Here is a 17,233-nt window from a genome sequence, read left to right on the forward strand (position 1 = left end):
CATGCCCTATATTTCTAAAGTTCCTTTAATCTAGATGTCTTATTGTGTCTGACACACATTAATCAATCAATCACAGGGGGTCTTACCTCACAGCAGGTATTATTGTCCCCATTTCACAAAAGATGCTAGACTATTATACCCTACTTCTGGGGGAGAATTGTGTGAAGAATTCTAAGGGTTATTTGTATTATCACTGTTTAGAAAATGACAATGCAGAATTCTAAAACCACAAAAAGAAAATTAACACCTTTTAAGCCTGTGCAAACTGGTTAAGTGTAGTAAGCTTCTTAAATAATTCTGTTGCTTCACTATTAGCTTTTTCTTTGAATACTTTTTTTTTTCTTTAACGAAAACCTAGCTCAAGGTAATCAAATCACAAAGGAAAGCAGGTGACAAGAAGCTTCATTCTGTTTGAATGACTGAACTAAATTTATCCCAATTTGCTATATTTTTATGACTGACAACGATTATAGATGTCAGGTTTGTAGCTCTAACAGTTATTACAATATTAACTGACATTTTCCAGTGCCTCTATGTTATCATGACTACTATATAAAGAAAATATTGAATTTTCAAGTTTCGTTATTGGTTTTTTAAGACGTAAGGTCATATCAAGACATAGCTTTCATAACAAAGCCTTTCCCCTCTCATAGGTGGGGCTCAGGTAATCACTCAGGAAAACATGAAAAAGTGGTTTTAAGCTAGTAAAGAGAATACATGTTTTTTAATTTGATCACTTTAAGTCATGGAATTTCAAGTAAAATATAACATACAAAACTTTATTTCCTGTGTATATTTCTATTTTCCAGTTTTTATGGGCAAAAACTGTTAGATTAGAATATCAGGTATGATCTATTCACAATTCATATTTATATAAATGTCCAAAGATGCAAAAATAGCATGCACGTTTGGAAGCACCTGTATTTACATTGAAAAATATAGGAAAATGTTCAAGACAAAAACCTGGTTCAAACACAACAGTATTCACCCAAGGATAATTGGGAAAATGATTTTCTTAGATATTAGGACTTTCTCAAGTTAAAATATAGAACAAGTTTTTTATTTTTTCAGTACTTTATCAATAAGAGTATGTTGTTGAAAACAAAACTTCATGTTACTTGAAACATCATTCTGGTAACTCATTCTATATCCTCCCCGCCCCCGACACACACACACAACTTCCTGCTTATAAATCTTTCCTGTTTGTGTGTGTGTGTGTGTGTGTGTGTTTTAAGACAAACTCACATGATACTCTTCTAGGAGCCCAATTTGTTACATAATGTGCACATAAATAGACTTAATATAGGGCAGGATGGATAAGCCTCATTTTTCTCTTATAATCTCCTCTCAGGAACCAAATTCAACCCACAGTCCCCTCTAATTCAATTAGGATGAGTCAGGGAGACGATGCATATTCCATTGACTCCTGTAGCTCTGGCTTAACTCCGTATCACTGATAAGACCCAAGTGATGGATATAAGGATTGCTCAGCCTTTAAAAGATACTGGTATGCTTTGACTGGGACTTAAGTCAATACCACTCTGCTGACAAAAGTTGTGTGTATACATACAATTCTTTAATTTTTTTCTTAAATGAAAAACTGATTCTGCAGTGTATACTAATACACTCCTTAAAAGGTTCTAAAATGCACATCATCTTTTCAGTCCGATGCCTATGAATTTACTGTGCTCCAGCTATAAGATTGGTGAATTTTCAGAAAGGATTAAAAGAGCATCAAAGAAACTTCTTGACTTTATAGAATGGGGTTGATCTGCTTTAAAGCAAACCAGGACACATAAGTGATTTATTTTTAAAAATAGTATGTTACGAGACACATTACATGGAGCTTATAAGAAAGCCTAAGTATGAAAATTTTCCTCGGAAAAATATCACTTGTAAAATATAAGAAAAAGCAGTAAATGCCTCCTCTTACAATAATTTCAAAAAGATCATAAACATTTATGTCACAAAAATATTCATGCAATGTATTGATTTTGTAGAGTAAATAGCACCATGTTTGAGAGCAACATCAGTGTATCTATGACCTAATTGCAAATTTATTTGTTAATTTCTGGGAATAACAACTATACCAATAGACGTGTCTTTAACAGCTATAATGGAGTGTAATGGGATTATTTTTCAGTAATATTTGTCTCTCACCATGGAATTAGGCTGACTTTTTGGTATATTGCAACAGATAAGATCCTAATGACCAAGTGACACTTCATGTAAATATCGCAATTAAGAGTATAAAGTGAGGATTACATGAAATTACTAAACTCCTATGGGACAAATTTAGTGTCATTAATCTATTCATGAATTCATTCAAAAATCTATTTAAAACTCACACTATATAAAAAAAAAAACCTACTCTACTTTTAACAACCTCCTATATGCTCAACATAGAAATATTCAAATGTCTCAAACATAATTCAGCTGAGGCCTCTATTTTCTTTTTTTACAGTGAGCATACTAGCCTGTGAGTCCTTTCTACTTTGCTAATACCCATGACAATATCTCTTCTTCATATTTTAGGTTTAAAAAATTTTGCTTGTGACATTATTCTTAATAGTTTAAATGCTCAGTGGCAAGTTTTTGATAATATTCATAAATATGCCAGCAATCTACTTGTTTTTAATCTTCATATTAGTCCAGAAGGTCTACTGAGTTTATTATTTTAAGGTTATTATAGTAAAATTGACTTTGTGATTTAAATAAGAATTAACCTGATTCTGTGTTTCTCAAACCTTAATATGAATACTAACTCTCCATACATCTTGTTAAATTAAAATGCAGGTTCTGATACATTAGTTTTGTAGTAGGAGCTGAAGTTGTACATTTCTACCAAGTTCCCAGGGGATCCTGATGTAGGTGTGGACCACACCTTAAGTAGCAAAGACCTAAGAGGAATTTTAAAAAGTATCCTGACACACAGGAAAAAAAATAATAATAAAGACAAAAAAACACTGGAGAAAGGATTATACCTATAATTTTTATACCTACCATTTTACCACAGGGATTAATTCTGTTAACAAGCATTCTTCTAACGACAGTACTGCTCAGAGGCTCAAGGAATTTACACATTACACATACTACCTCGACTTAGTTTTCCTCCTCAGAGATTGGGTATCTGCAGCTATATTTTACTTTTACTATGGACTGGGAGTGAGAAAGCCTATTTGGAGAACCTAGCACACTTTTGAGACAGAAAATGAGGGCTCAGACACTTTGAGCAATGTGAGGGTACCAAGCCATTGATGAGTATGGAAAGTATCAACAAGGAGATGATAAATACTTGTGTGGACACCTTGTGTGGACATCTCCACAGCTCACAAGACTTCCTGTTTTGGAAATGTTTTTCTCCATGTTCCATCCACATGGGCAGCAAAACATCCATGTTCACATGGTGTGGACTCCCCCCATCCTGCCAGAAGTTGATGGATCCATCCCACTCTGCCAACACTTGATTACATTTAGGAAGATATTAAATTCAAGATTGACCAGCAAACCCCACACTAAAGAACCTAGGTCTGTAACAAAGATATACCAAGATCTAATTACTCTGAACTATGTACTCAGGAGTAATTAGAATCCATTTTTCATTACATAGGCCAGAAAACCAAAGGAAGTTTGAGAGAGAGCAGAAAGGAGATGATGCATGGAAAGAACCAGAGATGAGGAACCCCTATGGTAGTGTATTACCTGGCTCCAGTTTATTGTCAGTATCCAATCATATCCCTGCCACTATGTCAGAGCTACACTTTATAGTAGCCTTTATAACAGCTATTACTTGCAACAGTGAGCCCTAATGTAAGAGCTCAGCACAGCAACTTGGTAATCTTACTTGACCCCATTCCTAACTTACCCACTGAAGGACTAATGAACTACACTAACATGACTGGCATTTTATAATTGCAGGAGAGAATACATGAAAATAAAAATCAAACATATCAGTGGTTTTTAACTCGGGTTGTGCCTGGAGACCTTTTGATTACCACAACTGGAGCATGAAGAGGGGTTCGTGGGAGAGGAAAGAGTTCATGGGAGGGGCTGCTACTGTTTGCTACTGGTATCTAGTAGGTGGAGGCCAAGGGATGAGGCTAAATATTCTATAATGTACAGAACACCTTCCCTAACCTCTGCCCTCCCCCACCACACACCCCAAAGAATTAAATGGCCCAAAGTGGCAGTGGTGTCAAAGTTGAGGAACACTACCTTAGATGAATAGCATTTGTATGTTTTATATTATGATGTCACTTCTACTTATAATTTCTAAGTCACCAGAGCAAATGTTAAAATACCACTGGAGTTCATTTGATACCCAATAGGACAATGGACAAAATAGGTTACAAATTACATCTCTGAAATACTAGTTGAAATAGGAAGAAATCTCTTCCAACTCAGTTGGGCCTAAACTTGGCCATTTCTGTCCATTTTTGTTTTCAGAAAATTAAAGGTTCATGTATATGTGAGGCATTTTTACTAGTTTTATGCTAGTGTGTCAGTTAATTTTATCTAGTGTAAGTTAAGTTTATATGCCCGTATCATTTCTATTATTTCACAGTTTTAAAAAATTTACCCCACCCACAAGTACTCTCACAAAACACTACTGCCCTAGATTTTGTTACATATCTGACACATTTGGGTTGTTCATCAGGGCAAAAATTTAAACTACAATCATTCCAAACAGAAGATGAAAACCTCCCTTGGTTATAAGATTATAGTTCCCAGTAAAGCATCTATAGCTGTGTTCAAAGCATCTATAACTCTATATACTAGCCAAAAAACAAAATCCAATTAGTTGCTAATATTTCTTTAATCCTGGTTATCATAGTCTCAAGAACTTATTTTCATTCTTCCAAAGGATATAAATCACATATATGTTTATTCTAAAGTTTTGAAGTCAATTTAACAGTTCCTGGAAATTTACAAATTAAATTGCAGTCATGACTTAATGAGAAAAATCTTGCTGCATTAGGTTAAACATTCACTCAGGGCAAAATAAAAATTCTGGAGAAACAGTTGTAGAAGACTGAAGTTTTTACTATATACAATTTGGCTCATTTGAGAATAATTTTAAAAGTTAAAATATTTCCTAACTGTGGTAAACACTGCCATCTAGAGGACTTTTTTGGTAATACATATCAAAACTAAAATACCCAAATAGATTAAATGTATGGATTCATGCCATAATTTTTAGAAGTTTCACAAATCTAAATTCCTAGCTTATGAAGTTAACTCAATGGCAACATTAAACTATTAAATATTTTTTCTATGATTTCAAGTATCAAGGATGTTCTTTGAAATTTTAACCGTGATATTTTGTTTACTCACATTTGTCACATAGTAAATTTGATATTTAATTATAAGCTAATTGTAACAGAATTATAGTCAGATTCTTGCAAAAGAAACAGAATCAAGAGCTAGAAAAAGGAACAATACAATGATTTTAACAAACGAATGTATATACTTTAAAACAAATGTTTCTTTTGAAAAAACAACAAAATTATGTGTGCTATTCTTGTTAGTTCTTTCTTTACTCTTTTGTGTTAGTTTTAACTTGAACATTTTTCACTGCTGTTTCAGTAACTGACAATGTGCTGATTTCTAAGGTCTGCTTTTTGAGGCCTTACCCATTAATCAATGGTGGCTGAGTCTCTGCAGGGTACTCAGGACCTAAAAAGGTGTAAAAAGAGGTACCTTGCTGTGTTGCCTATTTAAATAGAAATACCAACACCTCAACACTTGTGAAGTTTCCGTCATCAAAAATCAGTGAATAGTAAAAACAAAAAAACATGTATTTTCTATGACAATTTTTCCAAATAGCAATGGCATCTATTTCAAATTTAAATGGCTATTAAATATAAGCATTTTGTGAAAAATTATACAAGTGTTACTGAAATTTTTTATATGATCCTTGAATTCCAGATTATTAATGAGATTTGTTAAGTCTACTTTATCACTTATAACTAACATCATGTGGGGGCACCTATGTGGCTCAGAGGGTTGAGCATATGACTTTGGCTCAGGTCATGACCTCATGGTTGGTAGGTTCAAGCCCCACATCAGGCTCTGTGCTGACAGCTCAGAGCTGGGAGCTTGGAGTCTGCTTCAGATTCTGTATCTTCCTCTCTCTCTGCCCCTCCCCCACGTGTGTGTGCGCACACGCTCGCGCGCACTCTCTCAAAAGTAAATGTTAAAAAAAGATAACTAATGTTATGTGTATTTGCAATTTTTTAGATGACTGGGTTCTATTATAGTATCTTCTTCATGTTAGATCCACACTTAAACTGCTAGAGATTATTCTGTTAGTAGGAAGACAATGGAAGAGTGTAAATTTCAAATTAAGTCAAACAAGACAGATACATAGCATTAAAATGCGGTTCTGCAAAGTTGCTATAAAGCTGTTCAGATGCCTCGCTGAAGGAGAAATCTATGACAAGTTATTATACAAGTAATTTTTCTTTTCATAATTTGATGGTTTAATCACAATGAATATCCATGGTAGAGACCAATTTTATTCAATTATTATTTTACATTTACGTGAGTAAAAATTACAGGGTTAATGATATGGTGGAATTCTGACTGGTATAATCATCACCATTTTGCATCTGGTGTTTCATTTGTAAATGATCACTGATGAGAAAGGAAGGAACTAAATCAATATCAATGTACATAGAAAATTATTTTTATAGTAGAGAATGCTAATATTTTCATATTATTTGATATTACACAGTTATGTATTGTATTTTTTTTTTTTTATCAATGTAAGAAATACACATGGAAGGAAACAGCATGCCACAGAGAAATAGAAACATAAAATTTTGGGCCATTCTTTCCCACTTGAAACTGTGGACCCTTGCCTCTTAATAAGAAACCTTACATGCACAAAAAATATAATTTTTCACTAGATTCAGCAGTTTTTAACATTTTATCCAATATCCTCCATCTCTTCATCACATATTTGCTCAGTTATTCCATAGATATAGACCTGTCGCTTCAAAATCATTCAGAATGCAGCTCAGAACGATCTTCCACATAACCACAATATCATCATGCTTTAGTAGTAATAATTCCAAAATATCTAATATTTATTTTATATTCGAAATTTTCTTCTCATTCCCAGGAAGTTTATAGCCATTTACCCCCCTTCTGAATCCAATCCAATCCAAGCTACGTTCACAATGCCTTTGTTATAGTTCTTTAGTCTTAAAGCATTCTCAATTTTTTTTTTTTTTTTTTTTTTTTTTTGGCCAATTTAAGACAGTCATAGGATAGACTATTCCATAATCTGGATTTACTTAATTGCTTCCTATTGGGTTACTAACCTGATTCTCTGTGATCTGAATTTTTTGTAAACTGGGAGTGAGATCTAAAGCAGTGCTGTCCAATAAAAATATAATTTGGGCTGCATATATAATTTTAAATATTCTAATAGCCACTCTTAAGAAAAAAAGAGGTACAATTATTTTTTTTTAATATTTTTTGAAATTTATTTATTTTGTGAGAGAGTGTGAGTGGAGGAGAAACAGAGAGAGGGAGACACAGAATCCAAAGTAGGCTCCAGGCTCTGAGCTATCAGCACAGAGCCCAACATGCAGCTTGAACCCACGAACTGTGAGATCATGACCTGAGCCAAAGTCAGGTGCTTGACTGACTGAGGCACCCAGGTGCACCATAAAATTATTTTTAATAATATGCTTTATTCAACCCAATATATCAAAAATACATTTCAGCATTAACCAATATAATTTTTAAATATATTAATAATTATTGGAGTACCAGATCTACAAAATCTGGCATATACTCTAAGAGCACAATTCATGTCTTCAGTGGCCACACAGGTCTAGGAGCTACCATACTGGGTAGTACAGGATTAGAACCAGAGTCTTAGGTGAGGCTGTGTTCTTCACATTCACTTACACCAGGAAACTCAATTTCAAACTGTTTCACTATTCATGATGCCAAGTACGGTCATTTTATATAGGAAAGGACTGTAATCTGTTCTAGTGTAGAGGGCTTTTTCCATTTTTCAATTAGTAAATGATCTATAGGATGACACACTGTCAAATAACAAAATGTTCAAAGAGAGCCAAACTGGCAACAAATGCTCCTGACATGCCCTGATGATTTTTGAACTGAATCAGTAATTACACATTACAAAACAGATTTTCTAATGCTATTATCTTTTCTTCTTTTATTAGATGTCTTTTAAAAAAAATGTTTTTAATGTTCATTTATTTGAGAGAGAGAGACAGAGACAGAGACAGAGAGAATGCCTGGAGAGAGAGGAGGGGCAGAGAGGAGGATACACAGAATCTGAAGCAGGCTCCAGGTTCTGAGCTGTCAGCACAGCTGACACCTAGATGTCATTTTTCAAAAAGCTGTCCTTCCTCATTTTCTTTTACTATCGTTTAAAAAAAATTCCCAATCAGATTTTCAAATTCCAATGCTTGTTCACATTCTATAGAAGATCCTTTTTCATAGTATCCTGTTCTTACCTCTTGAATGCAAGTTTTTCCTCAAATTGTTTTGTGTAGTTGATAGTCCTGGGCTTGGCTTAATTGCTTCCTACCAATCACTGATGCCATTTTCCTAGGATGAAGGATATCCAGCTTGCTGCTTGGTAGAAAAAATAGGCCTCAGTCACAGTATCCGAGTATAAAGATGGTTTTCCTTGCCTTACCATTCAGCAGATACTAAAAGAACATCACTGGCAATTGAATAAAATGAATTCGTGGCTAAGTACGTTTCTACATTTGCAAAACCATTTGAGGAAGAAACTTAAAGAATCTCTGTTCTGCCATTTAGTTGCTGGGGCTTTCGTACCATCTGGAAAAAGCTATAAACACTGCTCAGAATGGCATTACCTGAAGTAGAATGGGAGACCAATCCACTGTCCTCCTGGAGAATTCACCAGGAATCCTCAATGACAGCATCAGGACAAAGCATGAATTCTCTGGAGCCCCAGCCTTCCCTAAGATTTCTAACTTCTACCTGCTTTGTCTTCCTGGCTCTCCCCTCAGTTCCCTATGGGGTCTGAGGCCTGTGCAGAGCCCTGGCCTGCAGGCATCCTGAACTCCTTCCTGCTGACAGGTGTTGCTACACCTCCTTGTTTGCAGGAGGCCTTAATTCATAGAGCAACAGAGGAGCCAAATACTGTCATTGGCCAGACTCTGAACCTCATCGTGGTATAGACTACAGTCACCAAATATGGACCTGCTAGAATAGGTATCCTGTGTTTTAGACTCACTGATCAATTTGTCTTGGATGTTAACATTTGTAATGCTTACCTTCTCCACCCTCATCCCCCATCTGCACTTCCGGGGAGCATTCCAACAACCAAATTAAACTTCAAGAACTGAAAGGATCAGCTTCTTCCCTGCTGTCTTCTGGCCCAGCTGCTTGCCTAAACACTCTCCATTCTTCCTCCGTTCCTCTTCTCTCCCTTACAAATACTGAAAAGTCTTCCAATGGGGTGGTAGTGGTTTTCAAATGGATTTGAGGGCATTCCCACCTGGCTTCTAAACTTATTGCATGAATACTTCCTTAAAGTGTTTACTCTAAGTCAAGGGTTCTGTAACTTCTTTACTTACAAAAAAAAAAAAAAAAAAGATAATCATCTGTACTCTAAACAAATATAAAAGACCACAATGCATTGTAGAGTGCTTACTCACAATTTCAAGAACTGGTATCCACCTACTGTGATGTCTGTTGATAATTTTTCTGAGGTTTCAGGGTTGAACTCCAAGTTAAGACATATATGCTATTGACATATAGTAGCCAGGTCTATATACCACATGCATATCTCTTTCAACAGAATTACATGCTTAATAAAACTCAGTGACCAACAGTGAAACAAATATATGCACTAATCAGGTTTCCACCATTCTGTTAACTTTTTAGGAGGTCTAAATCATGCAACGTGGAAATGGTTTATTTTTCTCTGAATATCTTTCTCTTTAAATTTTTTGTTTAATGTTTTTAAATGTTTATTTTTGAGAGAAAGTGCAAGTAGGGGAGGGGTGGGGGTGGGGAAGAGTATCTGAAGTGGGCTCTCCACTGACAGCAGCAAGCCTGACGTGGGGCTTGAACTCATGAACTGCGAGATCATGACTGAAGCCAAAGCCAGACACTTAACCAACTGAGACACCCGGGTGCCCCATAAGTTTATTTTTGAGGGGTGAGGGAAGCTGAGAAAGAGGGGGAGAAGGGGAGAGAGAGAATCCCAAGCAGGCTCTGTGCTGTCAGTTCAGAGTCCGTTCTGGGACTCGCTCTCATGACCCAAGATCAGGACCGGAGCTGAAATCGAGAGTTGCATACTTAACCCACTGAGCCACCTAGGCACCCCGATATCTTTTTAAAGACTTGAAAAAGAATCCAGAAAATTACATAATTGAAAAAATACATAATTTTTAAATGGCTTTATTACTGAGACTTTGAGATTTGTAGACATATTGTCAAGGCTCATTTATTTTTTAAAAAAGACACATACATACATAGAGCAATTGCATGGATTTTGCTCTTTTCCAATTTAACTATTTTATTGATTTTATTTCAGCAGTATTTTATATTTTAAATGTCAGTATGAATCATTTTTATTTTATTTTTTTTAACGTTTTATTTTTGAGACAGGGAGAGACAGAGCATGAACAGGGGAGGGTCAGGGAGAGGGAGACACAGAATTCGAAACAGGTTCCAGGCTCTGAGCCGTCAGCACAGAGCCTGACGCAGGGCTCGAACTCACGGACCGCGAGATCATGACCTGAGCCGAAGTCGGCCGCCTAACTGACTGAGCCACCCAGGCGCCCCTGAATCATTTTTAAATGTTTTTGAGAGAGACAGACAAACAGAGCGTGAGCAGGGGAGGGGCAGAGAGAGAGGGAGACATGGAATCTGAAGCAGGCTCTAGGCTCTGAGCTGTCAGCCCAGACCCAGGGCTCGAACCCATGAACCATGAGATCATGACCTGAGCTGAAGTCTGACGCTTAAACGACAGAGCCACCCAGACACCCTTAAATGTCAGTATGAATTATACTTGCTGTTTGTAATTCTGATAGTGTTAACTGCACTGTCTTTATCACTTAGTATCTTAAATTTATACAATTAATCTTCAAATCTCTCACACAATGCTTTCACAATAGCTGAGAAATAGTGTATACATACATATAACTGAAGCAAGTGTTATAAACATTTTAACAAGTTCAGATTAGTAACAGGATTACTTAATTTAGTATGATACAGAAAGAATGGTTACCTATTCACATTAGTGATTAAATTCCATGTTTAATTTAATCTTACTTTTAATATTCTCCTTCCACCAAAATGTGGCATTTCTATATAAAAATGTTTCAGTTGAAATAGCTCCTTGAATTACAAAGCTATACAAACTCGTTAGAGAAAGGGAAATTTTTTAAGGATAGTGTAATATGGAGTGTGAATGTCTCCTCTCACATTGTCTGTTCTGCATTACCAACAGATTAGTGTGCAATAACTCTAGACTGCCTGGCTCTTCTCTCACCCCCACCATACTCATGCACACAAATATGAATTCGTTATTTAGTTTTTGTATGGAAATACAGAGATCAACTTTATCAGTACTGGGGAGAACATTCTTGATATTTAACCATTTCCATATACTTTTTCTCTAAAACTCATTTCTATGTTGGTCATCACAACACATATATCCTTGTTTCTTTTGTCCTCCTATAAATATCTAGAACTGAGATTGCTGGGTAGGAGGAAATGCATATGTTAAATATTTCCAAATTGCCTTCCGGACAGAAATCAACTTAAAGATGTACCAATAGTATATTTTCAATCCTTTCTAACATTGATAAAAATGAACAAAATTGATCATTATCCAACAGGCAAAAATGATTTAACTTTTCATTTATTTGATCATTAATTTGATATTTTAAAATTACATATATATATATATACACTTTTTATTTCTTTTAGTAGTTGCTTGTTCATGCCATTTTGTTTTCTAACAAATTATCTATTTCTTATTGAAATACAGAAGCCAATTCATTTTGAAAATATTCTCAAATTATTTTAATCTTGCTTTTCAACTTTATGATCTTTTAATAGAAAATTTAAGACTAAATGTCATCAAATCTGTTATGTGTCCTTTTCCAGTTTTGAGTTTCACATCATAGCTACAAGAATCTAACCCATCCCAAGATCATAAAAAAAGTCATTAAATTAAGCAGTTACAGACTTTAAAACATGTTTTACTTATTACCCTCCATCTTTAACACTGTACTAACATGGCAATGACAATAAAAGCCAAATTTCAAACCTGTACAATAGTTTAGCAAGGAATGAATATTGATGCATTTAACAGGAAAAACACCCAGTTTATGAGGAAATTTTGAACGAAAGAGGTTTAAGACCAACTATAATTTATAACATGTCAAATGTCGAGAATACAGGATAAATAATAGTGGTTCTGCCCTCTCAGAGAACAGGTGGAGGTAGAAAACGGAAGAAAAAGCTCACTTAAAAAGCTGATTTCTATGCCATCCAGCAACATTTCCTATAAGGTGTTCCTCAGCATTCATGAGAAAATAAAACAGATCTAAAGAGAAATGGGTCCTATGGTCAAATATTTTTGGAATGTTCTACTTAAACATATTTTAGGGCTCTACATAAAATATATTACCGTATGAAATGTTATCACTTACTAAAAGAAACAATGTGTTTCTAAACTGAACACTTTTACTTACAAAGGAGCAATTGCAAATGGTGTGTCAGGAAACAATAGACAAAATGTATCTATGATAAACTAAATGTATTTGCTATTTGTGTCTAGATGCATAAATAAAATGTGTTTGTTTATATATGCATATACCGTAACCTGATAATCTTCTAGTCTGGGAAGTTCTGGTTTTTCACCTTGCCTGCCTCTGGGAAAGGAAAAGTTCAGACTAGAAACACAATGCCTATCTGCTGAATTTCAAAATACACTTAATATTCATCTCAAAGGCATTAATTTGATAGAAAAATAATGAGTTCCAAAAGCTTGGATTTGAGGGCTAAGCCCCCCAAGTCCATGGCATCTTAGATAGGAATTCCCGTGCAGTGATTTAACAGTCTGTGCCAGCTTCAGAAGATCAAGCACCTTCGCTGGTCAGTGCCAGACAGCTGCACGGAAGCCCAATGAATTACCAGTCTTCACTGTGTGAATGAATTCTCCCCACAACCACGTGGCCAAGAAACTAATTGTACTTCTCATTTCTGTCCTGCAGGGACTTTTCTTTGGTATTAGCCTATCTCCGCCTGAAAGTTCAGTGGAGCTGATGCCTCTGAGTCTGAAATCTTTGCTCAGCTCATCTAAACTCTGCCAGGTGGACAACCTTCCCATTTCAAAATGTAGAACATTCAAAAACCACTCTGTCTACCTGGAGGGACAGAGGGGTCGTGAAAGGTAAAGGAGTCTGACATTTGCATTTGATGTGTCTCTGGCACAAATTCACTTAGTACTTTCAGTTGAATAAATTATGTTTGACCCAAACTTTGTCTTCTAACACCCATTGTTCTATACTGAATAGTGACAGATAGGTTGCTAATTGAGTATCTGTCTTTTCTTATTTACAAATGTACATTTTAAATATTTACTTAGTTCAAAGTTCAACTTTCTATCAGAGCTCTCTCTCTTCCACCCTAACATTGCATCTTTTCTCTTCATTTCCTTTACTCATCCCTGGCAAGGGAACTAAGGTAGCTCCTCTTCCAGAAAGACTTCAGCCTTCCCAGAGTAACACCCCTTTTCCCCTTGTACAACAAGCACCCCCACCAGTGTCTTAGTTATGTGCTCTTCTCATTCTAGGTCTTCTATCTCACTGAATGCCCTCTATTCCTACTTACCAATACACATTTCCTTTGGCCCAGGACACTAATTGACCAAAGGTGAAGAGAGCATTCTGCATTTTTCTGGATGCTCTGTGTCTCCCGTCTTACTCCTGGGAATCTCAATAGACACTTAGTAATTGTGTATTTGACAAATGACTCTCACAGCAAACCTACATTAGAAAGTGGAACTAAGGGTCAAGAACGAGTCATTTTTCATTACGTTTGTGACCTCAGCCCTTCACAGTTTCACCCATTTCTAAACTTTACTCAAAAACCGCAATGATAACCACAGATTTTATTCCAAATGTTTCTCTCTATGCCTCTATGGAAATAGATGAAACCAGGTCCCAGCAGAAAAGAGGGTTGATAGGACTGGAGGTATGCAAAGTGGCAGGGCTGAAGTCACTTCATTGCCCTATTTTCAACCTGGAAATTATATTTTTCTATCTTCAACCTCTGTTAATTACATCCTGGAACCTGATTGGATATATCAAGGGATACTTTCAGGAAAGCTGTTAAAACATAGTTGAAGCTGTCCTGACCTCAAGAAATTTATCAAGCCAGTATTGGTTTATTTTAAAGTATTTGTGGTTCAAGGTTGATAGGACTCAGATATGTTAAAAAGTAGTTAATTCAATGTCACTCTTTGTATTTTGAATAAGCTGCTCTGGTTACTCTATTGTGATGTCCATTACCTAATTTTTTTCCTTTTTAAAAATGTGTATTTTTAATGCGTAATAATAGTCATAAGGGTCAGAATTCAAAAGGTACAAAAGATTATGTGATAGGAAGTCCTCTCTCCCATCTACCCACCAGCCACTCCATTCTTCAGCTGCCTCAAGAAAGAATGTGTATAGACAAGTATAGTCATCTTGCCTCTTTACTGGCCCCCATACTGTGTTTACTGCTCTTCTAGCTGGAAGTCTTGGTCCATATCTTCCTGCTTATTCATCCATTTTCTCATCCTTCAATGCTTAGTCTAACTAACATTTTTAAATGAACACGATGGCACATTTTCTTTATGCTGTATGCTTTTTTGTTATAGGGCCAGGGACAAATACAACTTTAGAGCAAATTAATGTTATTGATGACAGACAGCATATAAAATCCATCCTCTGAGGTTAAGTTCCAACAGTATGTTATTATATAACATTATCATAATGATTATAATGATAAGTCTTTCTAATATTCCTTCCCACACATTCATGTTGAGAAAAATCATTTTGCTAGTGAACACAGCAATCATTTATTGAATGCCTACTATGTGCCAGGCACTCCACTAAGTACTTTACAAATGTCATCTCCTGTGTAAGCCTTTTCGCCCTTCTGGGAACTTTTATCTTCATTTTGCAGATAAACCTCTCAAGAGACTGTTAAGTGCCATGACAAGTTCATACCACTGGTTGGTGGCAGAACAGGGATTCGAAATTATTTCATTCTCACTGAAAAGTTCAGGCTATTTCTTTTAAGACAGACTTCCTTCCAAACCCATAGCAATCACCTCAATATATTATATTTGTTTACAAGTTTGTTCTTCACTAAATTTTTTATTTCCTATAGTATCCCATTAAAAAAAACAACTCTCCACACTATACCTAAGATATGCACATTTGTGAGCTGAAAAATTTGGTCCAATAAAAACAGCTACATAAAAAAGAAGCTCCCAGTTCTGAATCCAAATATTTAAATTAATTTTTGTAGCCTACTTCCCATTTTTACATGTATTTTAATGACCCCTTTGTTCTTTCTCAATGTGTTTTCATCCTATCTGCTATTCAAATATGGTATCCTGTGATGAAATAGCATAAGTAGATTAAAAGGGCATTGAAGTCTTTCCTATATTTTGCTTAATGACAGAATTCAAATATTTAATATTTGGACAGTGACATTTCCGCCTTATTTCTGTGACTCTCATCTCTACAAATTAATTTTATCAGTCTTATCTGCTGTGCTAGTCAACTTAATTTTATGAGTCCTGATTTTAACTGTCAAAGTAAATACAATATTCCTAGAAGTTGAAAGAGAATCCCTGTGTGAGAAAGAATATTTTACTCATATTTACATTTTTAACATAACATATATCAGCTGATGCTATGTTAGTACACAAAACTTGGTAATTTCAAATATCTAAACTTTACTTGCCTTTAGGCTTTTTTCAAGTGGGATACATTTCAGTTCAAATGTATATATTTTCAGAAACAACTCATCATCATCCTAAAAATACAGCAGTTACTTTGTATATTTAAAAGAGAAAATTCCAAACTATTCTTGCCTTGAAAACCTTTGTAAAAATAAGTGATTTTTAGTGCCTTTGGCAAATAGTCACAGGCAAACAGCCTTACTTCTCTTCTTAAAAAAATGCAAAGTTTACCAACCTGAGAATTCTTAACTTTCTAGGACTCTGTCCATCATTATAATGAGGGCATCACATACATCTATTCTAGAAGACTACAAAAGCTCAAATCACAACCAGTTTCTATTCACTTATAGAGCTTGATCTCTAGTCTCCAGAGAAAATGGTGCATTTCAGAACCTGTATGAAACAAGACTGGACGGCCGCAAAGAAACAATAAGGATTGCATTTGCAATGGGTATTAAGGGCTCTGGGACTTTGGAAAGGGAAGAACTGTGACATTTATCCACTTTTATAAGCAAATCAAATCCTGGTTGTCCATCAAGTTCTGGATGTCCATTGCAAAGGTCAGCATAAAACTCAATGACATACATGCCTCTCTACTCAATCTGGGGCTACTATTATCCAAGAAAATTAGAGGGAAGTATGTAGGCTGGGCTGGGAAGATGCCTCTGGTCATCAACAATTGTGCTGGATATTCTTTGGTCACCATGGAAAACATATCTCACAGACAGTGATCTTACAGCTGTGGTAAATGCTTAAAACCCAGCATTTTAAGGAAACAGAGATGAACTACTAAATAAGCAATTACCAAGAATTTGGAGAAAAAAAATGTCAGGGTAAAATTATGAAAGTATGGTACCATGTAATTAAGTAGTTCCTTCAAGAATACCAGTTGACTTTATTCCTGAGAGGGGTTCCTGGGATAACTATGAATTATAGCCCAATTAGTCTCATTTACATACTTACTTCCAATTAGGATGCAATAAAAGGTAGGATTAAGAGACGTTTATTGAATTGCATGTATTAAAGAGATAGCAAAATGATCTATAAGAAGATCATTTTGGTTAATTGAAGAATATTTTGGCTTATTTTTACAATTGGAAAAGACCAATAACAGTCAAATGAACCATAAAGCCAATGAACCTAGATTAAAAATAGATGGAAAGCTGTGAATGGAAGGGTTTCTAAAAATTGCTTGAGACCATAATAATTTACTAGTTTAATAGGATTTCTAAAGTG

This window comes from Panthera leo, chromosome A1 (genome assembly GCF_018350215.1).
Source record: "Panthera leo isolate Ple1 chromosome A1, P.leo_Ple1_pat1.1, whole genome shotgun sequence".
NCBI classification, from domain to species: Eukaryota; Metazoa; Chordata; class Mammalia; order Carnivora; family Felidae; genus Panthera; species Panthera leo.